General features: G+C 41.3%; 1 long non-coding RNA gene across 1 annotated transcript in view; it reads right to left on the minus strand.

Annotated features, from left to right (window-relative positions):
* Positions 1 to 250: 250 nt before the first annotated feature.
* The window catches only part of LOC110219674 (uncharacterized), a 29,023-nt gene continuing 10,453 nt past the window's right edge, over positions 251 to 18,820 (minus strand). The window contains exons 2-4 of the long non-coding RNA XR_002327723.2: positions 10,788 to 10,848; positions 3,605 to 3,704; positions 251 to 762 (exon numbers count right to left, since the gene is read on the minus strand). This is a non-coding gene — a long non-coding RNA (uncharacterized LOC110219674). The remainder of the gene's footprint in view (positions 763 to 3,604; positions 3,705 to 10,787; positions 10,849 to 18,820) is intronic.

Raw genomic sequence — 18,820 nt, forward strand, 5'->3', positions numbered from 1 at the left:
TCTACCTCAAAGGACTATTGCAATAATAAAATGAGATCATATATATAAGGGGCTCTGCAAACCTTAAGGGAAAGGGAATTGGACCTACGGTTTCATTGATAATAGCAATTCCGTCTATCAGCCTATCAACATGTTACCACTTTCTCTACAACTTAAGGATTTAGAGAGTTGCATGAGGACACTTGCTCAAAGTCACATAATCAGTGTGTATCAGAGGCAGGATCTGAACCAGGTTTTCCTAATCGTGAGGCTAACACTCCTTCCACTAAAAACATTGCCAATATCAGCTGTAATTATTATGATTGTCATCGTGTTCTAAGATTTCCAGGGGGAAAAGTAGTGTGGATTGGTGACCAAAGAGTTACCAAGGTAGAAATGTTCCCAGGATGCCAAACCGTTGGACAGAGTATTCAGGGCTCAGACCACAGTTGTTTCCTCCCCCACCTCAAGAAAAGTACAAAATAAATATTTCAGGGCTATGGGCTACTGTCCAATTATCTTCTAGGAGAGATAAAGGGAGGAGGTAAGCTCAGATTTGGTTGATGATTGGGCCTATTCATATCAGGCCCAATTCCACATTGCTCTATTCCTAGACTGAGATCAGGGCAGAGCTAGTTGGCTTCTGATTTCACCAGAAAATAAATGTTTTCATTATGTTGGGGGTTCCCAAGCTGATGAAAATCCAAAGGAGTCCTGAGCCAGCTAAAATGGTGGTGCAGTGTCTGAAGAACCAGGACATGATGCCCAGCATAGGGTGTTTCCCTGTAGAGAAGAAAGAGCAGGATCTAAGGTTCGGGAGAGATAGCCTAAAAGGCCTGATTCCAAAGTGGGCATAGAGCTATCCTCCCCTCCCTTAGAAGTTTCTGTATTTGCTTTTCTATTCCTCCTCCTAGTTATCCCTGACAGATTATCTCCTGGGTCTACTGCTCCTCCCACCACTATCTCCCACCTTTAACTGGGAACTGAACAGAATATCCGACTTGGGCTGCTGTCTATGAAGGGAAAGAGATCCTTGTGGTATCTACTACCTTACTTTGTAAGGTTAAGTGTGTTGATCCAACCCTCTGCAAGTCTGTTTTTAAGGCACTTCAAAGAATTGGTTTTGCAATTAGAGTAAGAGTAAGGTTGTGGTGGTGGTGGTGGTGGTGAGGGTAGTTGCAGTGATGGTGATGGTAGTAATCGTGGGTAGTGGTGATGGTGGTGGAGTGATAGTGGTGGTGGTGGAGATGGGGGTGATACTGGTGATGGTGGTGGTGGTGGTGGTGGTGGTGGTGGTGAGGGTGGTTGTAGTGATGGTGATGGTAGTAATTGTGGGTAGTGGTGATGATGGTGATGGTGGTAGTGGTGATGATGGTGATAGTGGTAGTGGTGGTGATGGAGATGCGGGTGATACTGGCAATGGTGGTGGTGGTGGTGGTGGTGGTGAGGGTGGTTGTAGTGATGGTGATGGTAGTAATTGTGGGTAGTGGTGATGATGGTGATGGTGGTAGTGGTGATGATGGTGATAGTGGTAGTGGTGGTGATGGAGATGCGGGTGATACTGGTGATGGTGGTGGTGAGGGTGGTTGTAGTGATGGTGATGATAGTAATGGTGGGTAGTGGTGATGATGGTGATGGCGGTAGTGGTGATGATGGTGATAGTGGTAGTGGTGGTGATGGAGATGGGGGTGATACTGGTGGAGGTGGTGGTGGTGGTGGTGGTGGTGAGGGTGGTTGTAGTGATGGTGATGGTAGTAATGGTGGGCAGTGGTGATGATGGTGATAGTGGCAGTGGTGGTGGTGGAGATGGGGGTGATACTGGTGATGGTGGTGGTGGTGGTGGTGGTGGTGAGGGTGGTTGTAGTGATGGTGATGGTAGTAATCGTGGGTAGTGGTGATGGTGGTGGTAGTGATAGTGGTGGTGGTGGAGATGGGGGTGATACTGGTGATGGTGGTGGTGGTGGTGGTGGTGGCGAGGGTGGTTGTAGTGATGGTGATGGTAGTAATGGTGGGTAGTGGTATGGTGGTGGTAGTGATAGTGGTGGTGGTGGAGATGGGGGTGATACTGGTGATGGTGGTGGTGGTGGTGGTGAGTGTGGTTGTAGTGATGGTGATGGTAGTAATGGTGGGTAGTGGTGATGGTGGTGGTGGTGGTGGTGGTGGTGAGGGTGGTCGTAGTGATGGTGATGGTAGTAATGGTGGGTAGTGGTGATGGTGGTGGTGGTGGAGATGGGGGTGATACTGGTGATGGTGGTGGTGGTGAGGGTGGTTGTAGTGATGGTGATGGTAGTAATGGTGGGTAGTGGTGATGGTGGTGGTAGTGATAGTGGTGGTGGTGGAGATGGGAGTGATACTGGTGATGGTGGTGGTGGTGGTGGTGGTGAGGGTGGTTGTAGTGATGGTGATGGTAGTAATGGTGGGTAGTGGTGATGGTGGTGGTGGTGGAGATGGGGGTGATACTGGTGATGGTGGTGGTGGTGAGGGTGGTTGTAGTGATGGTGATGGTAGTAATGGTGGGTAGTGGTGATGGTGGTGGTGGAGATGGGGGTGATACTGGTGATGGTGGTGGTGGTGGTGAGGGTGGTTGTAGTGATGGTGATGGTAGTAATGGTGGGCAGTGGTGATGGTGGTGGTGGTGGTGGTGGTGGTGGTGAGGGTGTTTGTAGTGATGGTGATGGTAGTAATGGTGGGTAGTGGTGATGGTGGTGGAGGTGAAGGTGGTTGTAGTGATGGTGATAGTAGTGATGGTGGGCAGTGGTGATGATGGTGATGGTGGTGGTGGTGGTGGTGGTGGTGGTGGAGATGGGGGTGATACTGGTGGAGGTGGTGGTGGTGGTGGTGAGGGTGGTTGTAGTGATGGTGATGGTAGTAATGGTGGGCAGTGGTGATGATGGTGATGATGGTGGTGGTGGTGGTGGTGGAAGTGACTTTGGTGAGGGTGCTTTGGTCAGTCCATGTCTCCTACACTGCAGACCTGCTAAATCTGGTTTAGTTAAAACAGAACAAAACATAATTTCCCTCCATTTTTTCTTCTCTTTTTTAGAAAAACAGAACTTTTTATGAAGAAAGCACAACACTAAACATTATGTTGATTTCATTAAAACATTTATACCTTTCGTTTTGACAGAATATATAGTTCTCAGAGAACAGCAAAACAAAGCCTTTGGATTTTCAAACAAAGCCTCCTTACAAAGCACATTTCCCCAAATAGTTAGTTGATTGATTAACAGAAGGAAGGTGGTGCCCTTCCACTTGGACGATGTGGCACTAACATTGGCCATTGTTTTTTTTACCAGAGTTTTATTGCCTTGCCATGTTGATTTTATTAGCATTGTTGCTGTCATCAGTTATTTTGGTTTTGTTTTCTTTATCTTGTAGCAATCTCCTGATACTAAATGTTATGTTGAAAATATGACACTTCCTTCTGTGGAAAAGAAATCTGCAAACTCAAATCTACTGGCTCACTCAGTTTCCTATAATTGTTATCAGTTTCATCCAATAGTTCAACTTTATATCTTATCTGGATCTGTAAATTTAGATTCAAAAGACATTCTCCAGAGTTGAGGTTACAATGAGGGATTCAGCTTACATTAATGCCAAAATCCACTGAGTCATTTTTCCTTACCTGTCAATGTCTTCCCTCTAATGTGCGTCCCCAAGCAATTCAATGAAAGGCTTTCATTTGCTTTTCTAACTTTTCTACACTTTTCTACTTTTTTTTTAACCTGTTCACAAGGAGACAAAAAAAGATATTGATCACCTCTCTGCCCCTCTTCCTCCAAGATGTACTTCCAAAGTTATCTAATTAGAGAACAGCCGCCTCCAAAAAAAAGAAAACAAATTCTTTCTGTGCTATCCTCACCACCTTTACCGATCTGGGTACATTTGAGTCACTTTATCTACGTACCTCATCCAAGGTGCTCTGGGGTCAGAATCAGTGTCTTTCCTAAAGAACCAAAGCACACCATTAAATCCATAAGGCCAAAAAAGCAGGATGTGATTGGAAAGAGTCAAATAGATCTGGCATTAACACCTCCGATCCCGGATGGACCAGATCTATCATCACCATCTTCTAGGTAAGATTCCCTAAACAACCACTGTTTCTGTATCTTCCAGTGTGGTGGGGAAAAGGGTCAGACAGGCTCGATGAGAAACTGCTTATAAATCTAGTTCTATACCTTCACCAACAAGACCAGGGCATGAAAATGTCAGGGATGAAATACATTTACCAAAATATACTTTTTAAAAAGTTAGGAGGCCCCAGGTTAAGGAACCCTGCCCTAAAGGATGTATAATCAACCAGTTGGATAGTGGGAGGGTGGGTTATATAGCCTGCTCTCCTTATGATAGTCAATCATAGGCTTGTCTCCAACATAACTATACCACCTCCTTCACCCGTTATCCATCAGTATTTTTTCCGCTCTACCAGCCTCCTCACCCATTTGACAGCATGGGGCATCAGCCTATGTCTATATCTGTGGACATATACACATGTGTATACACATGTATACACACATAAACAAACACACATATAAAACATACATGGATATGAACATATGTGTATGTACACATACATACACAGTACACATATATGCATACACACATATAACCATCCAATTGCCATCCAAGGATCTGTATCAGCTGTGCAGGCAAAATTCCATACTACTTCCCCTGTCCCACTATCCTGTCCTCCAAGTCATCTTAAGCCTCTGAAATAGATAAGGTTAGTGCTCCAAGAAAGCGGCTGATGAGTAAGATGCCCCCACCTTTATTTTCTTTGATTAAATTTTTTTCTTATATATTCATTTAAAAGCACCTACTGTTTCTCCTTCTACCATCACCCCCTCCCCTCCACCCCAAACTGGAAAAAGAAATAAAAAGACCCTTATAACAATTATATAGTTGAGCAAAACAAATCACAACATTGGCCATGTGCAAAAACTTCTATCTCCCTCTTCACCGTGAGTCTATCACCTCTCTGTCAGGAAGTAAGTAGCAAGCTTCATCGTCCCTCCTTTGGAATCATGTTTGGTCATTGGATTGATTAGTTCTTAAGTCTTTCAAAGTTGTTGTTTTTCTTTATAATGTTGTTAATATATAGATTGTTCGCATGGTTCTGTCACTCAACTCTGCATTAATTGATGCAAGGCTTCCCAGGGTTGTCTGAAACTATCCCCTTTGTTATTTCTTAGAGCTCAATAATATGCCATTACATTCTTATACCACAATTTATTAAGTCATTCTCCAATCACTGGATATCTCCTGAGTTTCCATTTCTTTAGGACTATAAAAAGAGAAGCTATACACATATGGGTCCTTTTTTCCAATCAATCCTATATATATATATATATGTGTGTGTGTGTGTGTGTGTGTGTGTGTGTGTATATGTATGTATGTATACACACACATACATATATGTATATATATATGTACACATATAAATAAGAGAAATGATTCATTGAGGATCTCTACTCAAACTCTAACCAGTATTAGTCAGTTCATTATGATTTTATAAGGGATAATGATTATTAGTAATTATTTTAATATATTCATCTAGTAATATATATATCGAGTCAATCACCTAATAATAGGTACAAGAATAAGCAATGTATTAATCCATACTTTGTGTAAGTCATGTAGGAATATAGATTCTAATAGAAGTGCCCTATAATAGGCCTCAAACTTCAGTGTAATGTTCATTACTTGTTTACCAGCTATGGAGATTACTTGTGCAACCACAAGAATGCTGACAAAGATATCTCCGTCTTGTTTTGCTCATATGTCATGATCAAACCAAGTATGGGTGGTGGCATGGTACAGAAAGCTCCCCCTGTGTGGGACAGTGACCACAGAAATCAAGAGTTCGGAGTCTGAATCAGAGATCAGAAAAGGTCTTTATTCTTTCTCATGAGAAAGGGCACAGCCCTTGTCGTTCAAGCAGTGGCAGCCAGGGGGTGCACCCACTGGCTGTGAGAGGCAAAGTTTTATAGCCCTAAGCGTTCCCCTTCCCACTTTCTTACCTCTTTTCCCCATTGGCTGGGTACTCGAGGCGTGCAATCTAAACGCGGCAACTAATACCCAATAGAAACAAACATACCCATATTTGGGAACTAGATGTATGCGTGCACCAGAAAGCGGGAGTGACCAGGAACTGCCTGTGCTGACGTGGATTTTTGAGAAAGGGCTTAGGCCTGAGGGAACTGCGCTTTAGGCCATCTCTCACACCCCCACCCCACACCATATGTTCTTGGAGCATAACTTGTACCATCTCCTCCTGCCTAATCTAAGGAGGAGCCCATCAAGACCACCTAGTCAGTGGAGATATTCCTTGCTTCACCCAACTTTGCACCCTGTTGACATACCATTTTTGCTTATTTTAGCTTATGCATCATGAGTCATGTAATGAGATTCTGTATTTTACCATGGTTCTTTTGCATATTTGGGTATCAAACTCTATGAATTCAAGGTCCTGGAAGAAGGGGCATCTCAGATTGGGAGGAAGATCTGAGGTCCACTTCAACAGAGGGGACAATGGACCCTTTGATAGAGTGCCTCTGCTTTACTCTTTTTCATTGTAGGTTGGACAATTTTGTGAGAGATGATCTCTCAGAAGTGAAGCCTCCTCAGGGAGGTCAATGGTTCTTGTTAATAGTTCTTGATTGCTGCTTTCAAAATCCCCCCCCCACCCTGTTTTTAAGCAAATAACAGAAAGAATAGCCCTGCCCCCAACTTGAACTGCTTGCCCTTGCAAAACTTCCCACTTTCTCTTGTCTCTGGGCAAACTTGTGTAACTACCTTTGTTCTAGATTTCCGTGAATAGATTGCGCCCCCTGAAAGCCAAGCCAATGGGATAAGGGGAAGGGGGTTAGGGAGGAGGAACTGGAGTTAGGGTATAAATAAGCCTTGATTTCTATAGCGAATTCATACTCTCCTGGCCCACAATGGCAACTAAGAGGGAACCCTTTCTCATGAGAAAGCAATAAACTCCTTTCTACTTTCAAGGTATCTAAGTCTTTGTTTCTATTTCTGAGTAAGTGGTCTCTATCCCACACAATTTTAATCCCTCACATATGTATATACATATATAGACATCATATATGTACACACACACACACACACACACAGAGATTTTTGTACATAGTTGTTTGCACATTGTCTCCCCTATTAGATTGTGAGCTCCTTGACAACAGGCAGTGTTTTTGCTTTTCTTCACATACCCAGTGCTTAGCACTAGTAGGCACTTAATAAATGCTTGTTGACTTGATTTCCTCTTTCTTTGATCTCTTTTATTTTATGAACTTAAAATCATTATTCTGAGAAAGGGCCCATTAGGCTTCACCAGATTACCAAAGAAGTCCATAGCACACAAATGGTTAAGAACAACTCTCCTTAAGATTGTTCCGGGCCTCCCACTCTGGAGTATATTTCGCTAGGTTATCTACCACAGTCTGTTTCCTTTTCAAGATTCTTCCCTCAAATTTCTAGCCTTTTTGAAAATACAAATCTGGAAGAAGTATTTATTAAAAAATGCTAAGCATCCTTAGAGAGAACTTCACAGAGATAGCTTCACCCTGCCTTGGAAAATCTAACTCAAGATATTTCCACTAGCAATGTATGGTATTCCCAAAACAATGACAAAATTCCACAATAATATGAAACATACTTAGAAAATTCAGATAATTGCTTTGATTCGTCAAATGGAACAATTTTTTCAGTTTTTGGCAGATCCTGGAGAATCATTTTCCTAAAGCCATTCAATCTATCTTTAAGAACTCTTAAGGATTTTCCTTTCCATGGGATCAAAGGTGAACTCAAAGAGATACTTCTATTAATTAAATTAATCGAAGAGGCTCCTCCTAATCTGATAATTACCCTAATCAATAGAGTCTAGTACAGTGCTTTGCACATATTAGATAGGCACTTAGTAAGTTTGTTGAATTGAATAGAGGGGAAATGTTGTGCAAAACAGAACAAAGAACTATAATCCTGAAAGATAAGATATTAAGACAATAGGATACCTGGGAATTCTGGGAGAGAAGCTGTTAAAGGGAGGGGGAAGACTAGAAGATACTTCTGGCCCACCCTGAAGTTGGTAAGACTCATTTTTTTGAGTTCAAATCCAGTCTCGGACACTTAAGTAGTTTTGTGACCCTGGGCAAGTCACTTCACCCAGTCTGCCTCAATTTCCTTGTCTGTAAAATGAGCTGGAGAAGGAAATGACCAAACGCTGTAGTATTTTTACCAAGAAAACGTCAAATGGGGTCACAATGAGTGGGACAAGACTGAGCAACTAGAGGCTACTTTGAGTTACCTGAGAATTAAACTATAAATAGTAAACCATACCTTAAAGAGAGAAGGTGTGACTTTATTGAAGATAGCAAAAGAAGCTGAAGAGTGGTCAGATAAGTAAGAGAAGAATCTGGGTAGAGTAATATCATAGAAAGCTAGAGAGAAGAGGTTATCAAATAGTAGAGGGTGACTGACAAAGGTTACAGAAAGGTGTGGGTTTATGGGAGTCCAAATTCAATTTTGATGACTTCTCAGTAACTGTGTTCTTTACCTTGTGACTCTACTTAGGAATCCCCCCCACAAAGGCTGGATTTCTATCTCTACTAGGGGTACCTAGTTTCCAAGTGAGCAAATAAGCTAAATAAGACCTAAAAATGAAAGAGAGTTCTTAAAAATGCATATATAAAACAGAGAAGGGACTGGCTTCTTGACCCCTTTAGCAATGCAAAAATTACATTCTGCCTATCTGAGTAGGTTGGTTTCTTTCTCCCCCCACCCCCAAACTAGAAGATAGACCCTATTAGACTGTGGGCCCCCTGAGAGCAGGCAGTGTGTTTTTTACCTTTCTTTATATACCCAGTGCTTAGCACTTAGTACTGCACTTAATAAATGCTTGTCATTTGATTTCTTCTTGCTGAGTTCCAAAATCTGGTCTCAGACACTTACTAGCTGTGTGACCCTGAGAAAGTCACTTAATCCTCTTGGCTTCAGTTTCCTCATCTGTAAAACAGAAGAAGGAAATGGCAAACCATTCCAATATCTTTGCCAAGAAAACCCCAGATGCAGTCACAGAGAGTTGGACATACGACTCAACAACAAATATGCTAGGTGTTCCTATTAGGTGTTAAATACTGAGGATGCGAAGAAAGGTAAAAATAGTCTCAGTCCTCAAGTTGCTCACAGCTTAATAGGGAAGACAACATGAAAACAACTATGTAGAAACAAGATATATACACGCTAAATTGGGGCTAATGGGAAAGAGGCACTAAGTATAAAGGGGGATTAAGAAAGTCTTAATTTCTCTGACCTCCGGACACAACTCCAACAAGATGCCCTCATAAACTTCATCTTGTAGAAGGTGAGATTTTAGCTAAGGGTTGAAGAAAGCCAGCGAAGCCAGGAGGAAGAGAAAGAGAATTACAGGCATAGGGGATAGACAGTGAAAATGCAGTCAGAAACAACAAGGAAGAAACAGCAAGGCCAGTGTTAGTAGATCACAGAATACCTGGGGCTGAGTAAGATGCAAGGATGCTGGAAGATATGGAAGAGTTAAGTTTTTTTAAGCACTAAAAGCTAAGCAAAATTTTCTATTTGATCCCGGCCATGATAGGAGCCACTAGAGTTTATTGAATGGGGGGTGGGTGACATGGTCAGACTTGAGCTCTAGGAAGATCAATTCAACAGCTGATGGGATGTAGGGCTGATGAGAGACTCGAGGCCAACAGACCCAGCAGCAATCTATTGCAATGATCCAGATGTGAGGTCACCTGCCTGTGCCAGGATGGTGACAGTGCCAGAGGAGAGAAGGGGGTGTTATGAAGGTAAAATTGTTAGGACATGGCAACAGATTGGATATAGGATGTGAGGGAGATTGAGGAGTCAAGGATGACACCTAAGATGTATAAAATTGAAAATTGATTTTAATTCTATTTTTAAGACTTAGTCAAGCTGGCATAGGTTTTAATACTAATATTTAATATGAATATTTAATTTAATACTAATATTTTAACACTGATAATCCCACACCATGTAAGTCCAAACTCCTTACATTTGTAACTTCACCCTTAACTTACATACAGAAATAACTTGCCTAAAAGCCAAGCTTTTGTCTTGTAACTCCCTCCACTCAGGAGGGAGTTCTATAGTGAAGTGAATCCCCACCCTTGTAAAGTTTACCTTTACCTCACCTACCACCCACTTAACTCAAATTCAGGTTGATTCAGTCAGAGCTGTTGCAGACTACACCCAAGTCTGCAGACTAATTTTATCACTTGAGGGTTACTCCCATCTCCCGTTGAAGAAATAATTGGAGCAACCAAGGTGACTCTTAACCCATCTCTCCATGAAAATGCCTACCAATCTTCCCAAAGCAGGTGATACCGTCCCCTGGGGGGTGCTGGAATGATCCAGGGGGGCTGGGAGCCCTTGGATAAAAATAAGGGGGCAATGGACCAATAAGGAAAGAAGAGGAGAAAATTTTGAAAAACCATTCACATAGGTTTCATCTTTTGTGTAACAGAGTTAAAGTCATAGGGATTACATTTTATTCCAAATAAACACACAAAATGCAAGTTATAACTGATCAGTGGTCAAGTGCACCAACAGGATCTGAACAAGCAAGTGTTGGCAGGAGAGCATGTTGCACATTGTGGGAAAGAATACGTGCATGTAATGACTTGTTTACAATGTGATGCTATATGGTTATGTTGCATCACCAAAATTTCAATGCAGGAAAAATCTCACAAATTTATAATTACTATTAAATTTTTTAAAAAGTCTACCAATGGGCATTGTCTTACCTTTGCTAGGGGAGGTCCAAATAATGTCCTGTCAGTCAGGCCCACGAGAAGGAAGACACACCTAGGTTTAAAAGATCTTGTCAGCCCTTACTCGAGTCTTTGGTCATTAAGAGGAGCCATTGGTCTAATTTATTGGTTACCTCTGGCCTAACTAATAAATTGATCATGCTCAGGTCATTGATTCTCAGTTTGTCTTAATTTTCAAACGCTATAAGAAATGATGAACAGGCTGACTTCAGAAAAACCTGAAAAGGCTTGTATGGTCTGATGCTGAGTGAAGTGAGCAGAACCAAGAGAACGTTGCACACAATAACAGCCACACTGTTCGATGACTAATATTGATAAGCTTAACCCTTCCAAGCAATACAAGGACCTAAGATATCTCCAAATGCCTCATGATGGAAAATGCCATCCACATCCAAAGAAAGAACTATGGAATTTGAATGCAGATTGAAGCATACTATTTGCTATTTTTTTCCTCTTCTGTTGAGTTTTGTTTCCTCTTTCTGGTGGTTCTTCCTATTGGTTCTAATTCTTCCTTACAACATCACTAATGTGAAAATATGTTTAATAGGAATGTATATGTATAGCCTATATCAGACTGTGCACCGTCTTGGGGAGGGAGGCAGAGAGGGAGGAGGAGAAAATTTTAAACTCAAAAGCATATGGAAGTGATTGTTTATAAATCAAAATAAATTAATAAAAAACAAAGAAAAGAAAAAGCAATGACAAAAAAATTTTTTCAAACACAACAGTTGTGAACCTGGAAGACTGGAAGGGTAGTGATGCCCCTGAAAATAATGGGGAGGGGCAGCTAAGTGGCAGTAGATAGAGCACTGGCCCTGGAGTCAGGAGGACTTGAGTTCAAATTTGGCCTCAGACACATAACACTCACTAGCTGTGTGACCTTGGGCAAGTCACTTAACCCCAATTGACTCACCAAGGAAAAAAAAGAAAAAAAAGTAATAGGGAAATTTAAAAGGGAAAAAGATTAGGAAAGAGGGGTTGTTGTTGAGTGGTTTTCAGCTGTGTTCAACTCTTTGTGACTCCAGGAAAGAGGTTAGGGCTGGGTAAGTAGATATGAGAATCATTAACATTGGAATGATTATTGAATCTATGGGAGCCGATGAGATCACCAAGTGAAATAATATAGAGGGAGAAGAGGACTCAGGACAGAGCACTGAGGGATACCCATGATTTATGGATGAGACCTGGGTAAAGATCTAGCAAAGGAGACTCAAAGAATGGTTAGATAGGTAGAAGAACAAGGAGAAAAGTGTCCAAAAAAACCTAGAGAGAAGAGCTGTTGTTCATCTTTTGTTCTCGAAGGGGACCAATGACATCCCAAAGGTAATGTCTTGACTTGCTCATGAGTTGGATTTAAGTGAGGCAGAACTGCGTGACATCATTAGCCTTACTCTCTCCTCCAGAGTCATTAGAGTCCAGTAGCAAGACAAAAATCAAGATGACTGGCCAGAGAGAAGAGAATATCAAGGAAAAGAGGGTGATCAACAGAGTCAAGAAAGATCAGGATTAAGAAAAGTCATTTGGATTAGATAATTAAGAGACCATTGGTAATTTTAGAAAAAAATAATTTTAGTTTAATGATAAAGTTGGAAGCCAGATTATAAAGAGGTCCCTCAGGGGACCATAGGGAAAATGCAGTCATCTTGTTAAGTTAAGAGGCAGTAAATGGGTAATGTGATTAGGGGTGGGATTTTTCTCTGTCTTATCCCCTGTCTTCAACCTCCTTTGAATAAATAGAATTTCTATCCTATTGAGAACAGCCTAATTCCATATATAGTTGTCATATGGATGAACTGGCTTATGAAGCCCATTCCTTGAAATAAGCTTAGATATTTTCTGCCTAGCTCCAAGTCTACCAAATGAAAGTTTGGGGCAACACTGCTTTGGGTCAGGTGCAGGGGTTGCATCATGGAATGACAGAGACTTCAAACTGGCTAGTGAGTCAGAAGAACTGATGATTCAGATTTATACAAATAAAGTTACGTCATTCTTACTTTCTGTCTTTGAAGCATGTAGACTATAGTGAGCTGGTCATAAGAGTTGGTGGGGGGACAGGTCAGCTACCCTGTCTGCCACCTTTATCTCCTTTGTATTTTCTTTGCTGAGTTGGTGACCAACCTTGAGATGGAAGCATTTCGGTGATCTTGTAAGTTCTGAAAGGCCATAAGATCATGGGAGGCTTATAAATGTGGCAACTATAAAATACATCAAAGTAGTTGGGGTTGGTTGTAGCAGCAGCAAGAATGGGCTGACAGTAAAGGAAGCATCTGCATCCAGAGTGGAGAGACAGTCATCTGAGGAAGGAGGAAGCATCGGGCAGGATAAGCCTGATATTCCAGGCCATGTGAGCAACAAGATGGTGGACTAGACATTTTCTCTGACCCTTCCACCCCCTAAACCTCTCTAAAACAGAAATCATGCACTAAAAATAAGGCTACTTCAGCTATTTCTATGGTCTAGGACACCCTGGAATCCAAAAGGAAGTTAAAAACAAAGCCCTAGGAACTGATGTCTATTGACTCTGAGCTCACTCAGCACCTCTCCTCACCTCCCACACTCCTGGCAGCAAGGCTGAAGAACATGACCTAAGCTTGTATTAAAATCCACTCCTACGCTCTAGTCTCCTCCTCCCCCTTTTCCTTTCTGAAGTGGAGACTCACACTTTAAAGGAAGTTGCTCAGGCCTTGACAGCCAGTGTGGCTATAGCCCCTTAGGAGAAAAAACTTGCCAGGGGCTACACCCTGGAAGCACCAGAGTGGCAAAGCTATGAACTGCCTGTGCCAGGGGAAACAGGCTCTGGATATTGGTGCCAGGCCAGAGAACTAAGAAACAGAGGGAGTGGGACAGAACATTGTTCAACGCACTGTGTAGCATTCCACGAAACCTGAGGGAAAGAACACAGCACCCAGCAGGGACTAGTTCTCACCAGCCAAAAGTCACTTGAGGCGGAGACCTAGTCTGGTGAAGAGTGAATTGCTCAGTGTGAGAAGAGGCTGAGATGCTTTGAGATCTAGCCCCCAAGGAAACCACAATCAGAGAGGAAGGAGCCAGGAAGTGAGTGATAAGGAAAATAAAGGGAGGGGGGGTGATGGTAGAAGGAAGGTTGAAAGTATCTCAAAGATTTTTGGAAGAAGAAATCTCAAAGACCTTCACAGATAAATCAATGGGGAAAACAGTAACAACAGAAGGAAATATGGCTTCCAGATCTAGTAAATGAGTTCAGGCATCTATGCATAAATACTGCAAAATAAAGGAAGATGATCCAAGAGGAGCCTGTGGAATTTGAGGAGAACATAGAACTATAACACACTGTCCCTGAGTGGTTTAAGAGAAAAAAGAGAATTACGAGAACAGAATTTACATCTCACACAGTAAAAATAATGAGCAGAACAGAAACTATTGAATCTGTAATGGTAGAGCGTCACCAAAGAAACAAAAGAGAGAACAATAGATTAGAAGTGCAAAAACACAGAAGTGAAGGACAATCTAGAAGAAGAGAAGCAAAAAGCATATTCAAAGAAAATATGCCCACTATACAAGCAAAACACGCAGATCTCTAAAAGAGGATGCACAGAGACAATCTAAGGATCATAGATTTCCCAGAAGAATGCGACAGGGCGAAAAACCCTAACACCACAATGAAGGAAATAATAGGAGAGGACTGCCCAGAACTTCTGAAACAGAAAATGAAATCCCTTTTGAAAGAATTCATAGATTACCTCTGGGAAAAAACCCAATGCTGCAAACTCCAAGACACATAGTGGCTAAATTTAACAATTCGATTCAGAAATAAGTTCTGCAAGCCATCAGGGAAAAGACCTCAAAATACAAAGGAAAGGGCATTCAGATAACACAAGTCTGTCCTGCACCCACTAGAAAAAGGAGAAGGGAATGGATCGATGTGCTCATAAGAGCAATGGAGCTCATGATGCAGCCCAGGGTGATGTGCACATCTGAGTTTAACCACAAGGGGAAAAGGTAGGTTTTCTTTCTTTTTTTTTGAAATTAATTTATTTTGGTTTATCAACAATCACTTCCATAAGCTTTTGAGTTTAAAATTTTTCTCCCCCTTTCTCCTCCCACCAAGACGGCACACAATCTGACATAGGCTATATGTATACATTCTTATTAAACATATTTTCACATTAGTGATGTTGTAAGTAAGAATTAGAACCAATAGGAACAACCACCAGAAAGAGGAAACAAAACTCAACAGAAGAGAAAAAAAAGAATAGCAAATAGTATGCTTCGTGGATTTTCAATAATAAAGAAGAGTTTGACTCTTTTTTAGAAAGAACACAAGAGATCATTTTGTTCTTGAATACCCCAAATGACAGAAATGTCTGAGGAGGGAATGCATGCAGCAGGCAAGGAAAGCAACAGCAATAGAGTGAAAACAAAAGACCGGTAAGAGCTTCTTTCTAAGTGTACACAAGGAGATAGAGTTGAAGGCAGAAATCTGGCAGAGGTAACAGTAAAGAGAGGACAAGGACAGAACCTGACAATACCCTGCCTACAGGTGAATGCTGCTTTGGGGGGACTCCATCACAATATAAGAGGGCATAGGAAAGGGTGGAGGGCGCAGAGGTATAGAGAGAAATAAGTGATGCCTCGGGGTCAAATCTACAGCTAGCAATGAGCAGAAAGTTAGATGGTCTCAGAAAGAGAAGAGCCTACAGAACAGTGGAAGAGGAAGAAAGACTGAAAAGGAGGTGAGGTAAAGAAAGGAGGCCTTACTTTGGAGGTGGGAGTGAATGCTCCTGTGGATGAAAGGAGATGATAAACTTACACTGGATGAGGCCTGGGGAATTTAGTCTTTGAAAAGTCCACTTGTCCTGGGAGGGAGGGAGTTGGGATCCTGGGGGCAACTAGCACTAGGGGGAGTGGGAGAGTATGGACTCAAGGAGAAGATTCACAGGAAGATGTAGAAAAAAAAGGTCAACAAGAGAGGGCATCGATTAGTGGGGGGGGGGGAGGTGACATCCCATGGGGCAGTGACCTCTCTGACACCTTCAATAATTGCCGTTGTTCAGAAAGTGAGGCATAATGGAAAAGGGGAATCTAATGGTAACCTCTCCAAGGCAATGGCAGAAAGCACATAGATGAGAGTCTAGAATGGGTATGTTGGAAGCTTTCTATGAGGAATGCAGAGAAAAGAGAGAGACCATATGATTGTAAGGATCATGAATCAAAGAATGTGGGTCTAGAGTAAACAGAAAGAGAATCTGGATGATGAAGAGAGTAAGAGAAATCCTCTTTGGAAAGGGGCACCAAAAAAAAAATGAAATTGAAAAAGCTAATGAGCAGGACTGGCTGAAGGGAAGCAGAGAAAGGGGGAATACATGTGACTAACTATGAAGAACAAAGAGGGGGAAGAAATATATAACTAGATAAAAGCAAAAGAGAGGAACTAATAAACAAAACCCTAAAGGGAAAAAAGTTACAAATGAGAAAAGGGCATTAAGAGTTTGGGGAAGGGACCCAGTGGGAACAGGGCCACCTTAAAAAAAGATAAAAGTAACAGAAGGAAAGTGATACTGTGTTTATAGTAGAAAACAGAGGGAAAAAAAAAAAACATTACTTGAAAAAAAGCCAATTTTAGAAACAGATGGAGGAAAATGTTAACCTAACTCTCATAACTTTAAATGTAAATGGATTAAACAATCCAATAAAACAAAAAATGGGACAGATTGGATAAGAAAACAAAACTCTGCAATCTGTTGTTTACAAGAAACATGCTTTAAAAATAGATATACACAAAATAAAACTGAGGTAATGGAAAAAAAATTTACTGTACATGAAATGAACCCCCAAAAAAACAGGAGTTGCCTCGATGTTATCAGAGAAAAAACAAACATTCCAAAAATAAAAAAGGGATAAATAAGAGAACTATTATACTGAAAAGACAATAAACAACACAGACAACAAACCAGTATCAGTAATAAATTTGTATGTTCCAAATTCATAGAGGAAACATGATCTGAGCTTCAAAAACACATAAACAGTAACATAGTCATGACAGTAGACTTCACTATCCCTCTATCTGGTTTGAATAAATCTAACAGAAAGATAAACAAAAGGGAAAATATGGGCCTGAACAAATTTCTGGAGGAACTAAAGTTAAAAGATTTTGGGTATCTTCTAAATTGGACAGTAAAAGAACACATACACACATATATATGTATATATGTGTGTATGTGTATATGTATATGTGTGTATAAAACTTCTGGTCCTGATGGATTCATAAGAGAATCCTATTAAACATTTAAAGAACAGTGAGTACCTATACTTCACACAAATTATTCTCAAAGACTGAGAAAGAAAAGAATCTTTTTATGAGATAAATATAGTCCTAATACCTAAACCAGGGAAATATAAAACACGGAAAGAAAACCATAGATCAAAATCATTAATGAACATTTACTCAAAAATTTTGAACAAAATCCCATCAAACAGGGAGCATAAGTACATGCAGAGTATTGTTAGAGATATACCCCAAGGAGAACTCTGTGAAGATGCCAGGCCCAGATAAAGAACTTCTGGGGCAGCTAGGTGGCGTAGTGCATAGAACACTGGCCCTGGAGTCAGGAGGTCCTGAGTTCAAATTTGGCCTCAGACACATAACACTCACTAGCTGTGTGACCTTGGGCAAGTCACTTAACCCCAATTGCCTCATCAGAAAACAAACAAAAAAACAGGTAAAGAACTTCTTGGTTCTGAAGTACTGGAAGTTGTGAGTGACCCTTTGCCACACATATATGCTACATGTATGCTTCACTACCATTGACATCTAGATTCATGCCCATTTCCCCTATGGATCCTATTGGTATTTGTTAGAGAATTTTTCCTAGGATGAAAGAAAAGCTATTTTCTATCAACTGCTCTTGCTGTATTATCTTAGTAAATGCTTTTAATAAGAGCTAGTTGAACCTACTAGCTGAAGTACACAGGTGGGAGCTCAGGAGTCCCATGTGTTAAAAGTATAGTGATACAGGGTTACTTCTAGAACCTCAAGAATAGCAGTACCTTTCTAGGGACTCAACTATTGAGTAACATTATGAGGACTTAAGTGAGGCAGAACTGCACAAAGTCATCAGCCTCACTTTCCTCCAGAGTCGCTGAAGTCCAGTGGCAAGACAAAAGTCAAGACGACTGCCAATGGCCCAGGGTGCGGTGGGTGACCTTGGTCTTCCAAATTAAGGTTGTGGTAGCTGAGTCAGAGAAAAAAAATGAGGAGTTATAGCCTCTTTCTGACCTCATAGTCTCCTTATAAACAAGATTTTTCTGGGTGTCTTCTGCTGTGCCAGTAGCCTGCTTAGAAATGGGAGTTATACCCTCTATGCCTTGGTCTAGTTAAATCTGTTCCCTCACCTTCTTCTATAGCCTTTTCACCCTTGTGGCATAGATGCTGTGGACCACTGACTCTGACGGCTCCTACAGCAGCTTGGAAAGGGAGGAAGGAAGGCTCTCCAAGATCCTGGAGCTGGATGAATCCAAATCCACCTTCAAATCCTTTTAAGTGATCTTGCCCACCCCAAATTCTTCATAGCACTTTGTCAGGACTTCTCATTTACACTTCTTGTCTCCTATGTCGTAACACTTCTGTTTCCCCTATTGGATTAGATTAGATAGTAAACACTTCAAGAACAGGTGTGTCACATGTCTCTGTGTTCCCAGGCCTAACAATATTTGCTAAATCAAAGTACTGTTTTTACTCTTCTTCTGTATCCGTTGGTGTCACCATCAGTGGATAGAATGGTCCTAGATGGGGAGGAGTTTGGTTGTCTTGACAGTTCTGTTGAAAAGATAGGCACGAAAAAAATGGCAAAGGAAAGCTAGGCAAGCTGATCTGTTAATAGAGAAGAGAACAGCAAGTCTGTGGTCTCATAGAGAAGTTCTTTCAACTCTTGTCTAATAATGTAATGTGATATAATGTAATAATGTAATGTAATGAGGGTTGGATGGGAGTGTATTTCATGTGTATCCTGCAGAATTCATTTAGATAC

The sequence above is a fragment of the Phascolarctos cinereus genome, unplaced genomic scaffold, assembly GCF_003287225.1.
Source record: "Phascolarctos cinereus isolate Bilbo 61053 unplaced genomic scaffold, phaCin_HiC Scaffold_5;HRSCAF=322, whole genome shotgun sequence".
Classification (NCBI taxonomy): domain Eukaryota; kingdom Metazoa; phylum Chordata; class Mammalia; order Diprotodontia; family Phascolarctidae; genus Phascolarctos; species Phascolarctos cinereus.